Genomic DNA, 3,636 nt, shown 5'->3' with positions numbered 1-3,636 from the left:
CACAAACAGATAAATGGATTGAAAATTATGGTGCATATATTCCATGGAAAACTATTCAGCCATAAAAAACAGCAAGACCCTGGAATTTGAAAGAAAGTGGATGAATATGGAAGATTTGTTGCTGAGTGAAGCAAGTCAAGCTATGCAAGAGAGGCATTGTATGTCTTCACTTAACATATCTGACTGTCTGCACTCCATGATAGAGACTGAAAGACTGGAGAACATAAAAGCATTAAAATTTGTAATGGACACTGGAGACAAGTGGAAAGAGAGTGTGGGAGGGGAAGAACATAGAAAAGAAAATTAGGGGGAAAAAGGAGAGGTAAGGCACTTCTGGGATACAGATAAAGTTTTTTTATGTGTTGATGAGGATGTGTACAATAGTCTCAACTGGGCTGGACTGAGGTGTACAACATGCTGGTAAATTAGTCTTCACAATCTAAATGATGTATAGTGTTTTAATGTATGAATAATAATTTTTAAAATTAATTTTAAAAAGAATAAGACTAAAATGCACACATTCACTATATGCATACTATTAAAAGATTTATATATAGACAAATTACAGATATGTATATTTATAAAATACAAAGTAGTTTTAAGATTTTTAAATATAACATCAACAATTGAACTAAGGCCGTTACAACATATATTACCTGAAATATTTCACATTTTCTGTGATGAGAACATTAGTATTATAGTCTTTTGGCAGTATTAGAATAAATAGTACTCAATCATGAGTTACAGTCACCATGCGTATACTTACCTTCATAACCCTTCTAGAATTGGGTATATCCCACATGTCACCTTGTTTCTATTTAGTTCCAGAAACCATGATTTAAGCATTTCTTATTTTTTCTATATTCTAGAACATTTAAATAGCACCTGGCAGGGCCAGCAGGTGGCAAGGTGTTTAAAGCTCTGGACTCACACATGATCAACCACATTTCAAGTCCTATTCCTGGTGGCTTGATTTCTCACTTTCTCCCCACTCCTCTATGTGTCTGGTGAGCACACAAGCCTGTTGCAAATGAAAAACAAAATAATAATGATAAATAATATTAAATGAATAATTCTTTAAAGAAATAAAGGAAGTATAAGTAGTATCTGGTTTGCCAGTTTTTCAACTACTTGGCATATTTCAGGTACATTTAGGTGGCTTTTTCTATATTTTATACACTACAATGTTAATTCTGAAGAAAAAAAACTGTTGTTAAATATGTTTTTGTCCAAAATTGAACATTTGATTCAAATCTTCTAGTCAATTACTGGCAGCATCAAGTTGGTTTATTTTATTTTATTTTTATTTTTTTGAGAGGTTTTTGCTATAGGGCACATACACTCACCAGACAGACAGAGAGTGACAGAGAGACAGAAAGTGAGAAATCACCCCCCAGGTGCGATGGCCACACTGCAATCCCTTCTCCTCCATTCTTCTCTCAGGATCTTGGGCACACACGCACATGTGCCCAGCATGAGTTTTAAGCCACCGGGTCTGGGACACGAACTGAGGTTGACCATGTGGGAGTCCAGCGACATAGCCATTGCGCTAACTGCTGGTCCCAGAATCAAGTTGTTTTACAAACTTGTTAAAACAATTTTTCTCTGTAGTTAATTGGTCATTATTGTTCATTTTTCTCTTAGAAATTCTCAGCTTTTAAAAGAATATTTTCTAAAAGTATGCTTTGAGTTTTAAAAATAGCTCATGACTGAATCTAATTGACTAAAGGATATAGAAACACAGTATACAGTTGTAAATACCAGATATAGTGTGTGTGAAAGAGGAGGGCCTGAGGAAGGACATTTAGAAGAAAAATAGGGAGGCAAAGAAATATATCTGTGGAAGATATTTTGTAGTTTTATCAACTGTACTAGGGAGAAATGCTCACCTGTTGAAATATCCATTCTGTATGCCAAATAATAATGTGATTGAATGTATAAAAGAAAATGAAATTTTAAAAATAATAATAAAAAATAGCTCATGTTTTGGTTATCAAATTAGTATTATATAGTCTTTAATTGTTTCTCTATTCTCTGTGTAATTATTCTGGTGTTAATTTCTTACATCTCAGCCTTAATTTAAACATTCAAAGTGTTTTTTCTTTTCTTTTTTGAAAGGTTGTTGTCATAGTGAGTGTACCTGAGAGAGAGAGAGAGAAAATGAAAGGAAAATTGAGAAATCATCCCTCAAGAAGGTGTATGGTTATGCTGCAATCCCTTCTCCTTCATTTCCTTTTGGGGATTTTGGGGCCACACTTACATATTCCCAGCATAATTTTGAAGACATCAAGTTCAAACTGCAATCAGTGAAGTGGGAGTTCGATGACTTAATGCTTCACCATCTACTGTTCACCTGAACTGTTAATAAAGCATGGTAGGAGCTCTGAACATCTCGTCCTCCAGTAGCAAGTAAAAGCTTGTCTGTTGGTTGGTGGCACTCACCCCTTGGCTTCTGGCACAAGGAAACTGATGAGAGAGGCTCTGGTGACAGAGAGTTGCTGAACAAAGTGGAGAAAGAGTGAGCTACGCCTGAAGGAGACGTCAGGGCGCACATGAAGTGGTCCAAAGATGAAGAGTGTGGTGTCTATTGTGCTTTTTCTCAGAAAGAAGCAAAAGAGTTTGATGTTCAGCATGCAGGAGTCACGCAGGCCGAGGCCTTCGTGAAGGCCTTCCTGAAGCGCAGCGTGCCCCGCATGAGCCAGCAAGCCGTGGAGGACCAGCTGCAGCTCAAGGCCGTTATTCTAGAGTACTTCACTCGCTGGAGGAGAAAGGAGAAGAAAAAGAAATCCAGAGGCCTCTCTGCCAGGCAGAGGAGGGAACTGCGGCTCTTTGACATTAAGGCAGAGCAACAGAGATAGTCTTTTTCTCCTGCTGCTTGAACTTTGGAAGCAGTACATCCGGGACCTGTGCAATGGTCTCAAGCCCGACATGCAGTCACAGATGATTCGAGCCAAGTTGTTAAAGGCAGATCTTCATGGTGCTATTATTTCAGGCACAAAATCCAAATGCCCCTCGTATGTGAGTGTGACAGAAATTCTTCTACAGGAAACCAAGCATGTTTTCAAAATTATCACCAAAGAAGACCGCCTGAAAGTTATCCCCAAGCTAAATTGTGTGTTAACTGTGGAAATCGATGACTTTGTATCCTATATTTATGGGAGCAAATTCCAGCTTCGGTCAAGTGAGCGGTCTCCAAAGAAGTTTAAAGCAAAGGGCACAATCGACCTCTGAATTCTTTCCTACCTAAGGCGATGGTTTATGACAACTAAAAATTGGAAACCTCCTGAATTCCCACCTTTTAGTAAAGAGCTGGTTCAGCCAAGTTCAGTTATAGCTGCCCTCCAGCCAATGGAAATCGGAGTTAAGGACATTAATAATATGGGATGATGCAGTGTGCTGAGTGAGGATTTGGGAACAGAGGAATGTGTATTTATAAGTGATTTTAATGTTTATTACTCCCATGGAGAGAAAATACTGGTAGAAACATGCCAGGGTTAACACTGGTGGACTTAACTAGCAGAATCTTGAGGTCCTTTTTCATACTTCTTGATGTTTACTGAATGTTCTATGATGAATCAGTTGTCTATGTAATAATAATATACACATATAAGCATAAACAGGCTGCAAATAAAGTAA

At 37.8% G+C, this 3,636-nt stretch overlaps 1 pseudogene; it reads left to right on the top strand.

The window, feature by feature from the left end:
* Positions 1 to 2,552: 2,552 nt before the first annotated feature.
* Positions 2,553 to 3,385, top strand: LOC102497379 (ribonuclease P protein subunit p29 pseudogene; annotated as a pseudogene).
* Positions 3,386 to 3,636: the final 251 nt, after the last annotated feature.

This window comes from Tupaia chinensis, unplaced genomic scaffold (genome assembly GCF_000334495.1).
Source record: "Tupaia chinensis unplaced genomic scaffold, TupChi_1.0 Scaffold143617_1, whole genome shotgun sequence".
Lineage (NCBI taxonomy): Eukaryota > Metazoa > Chordata > Mammalia > Scandentia > Tupaiidae > Tupaia > Tupaia belangeri.
This window is presented reverse-complemented; position numbering and strand designations above follow the sequence as displayed.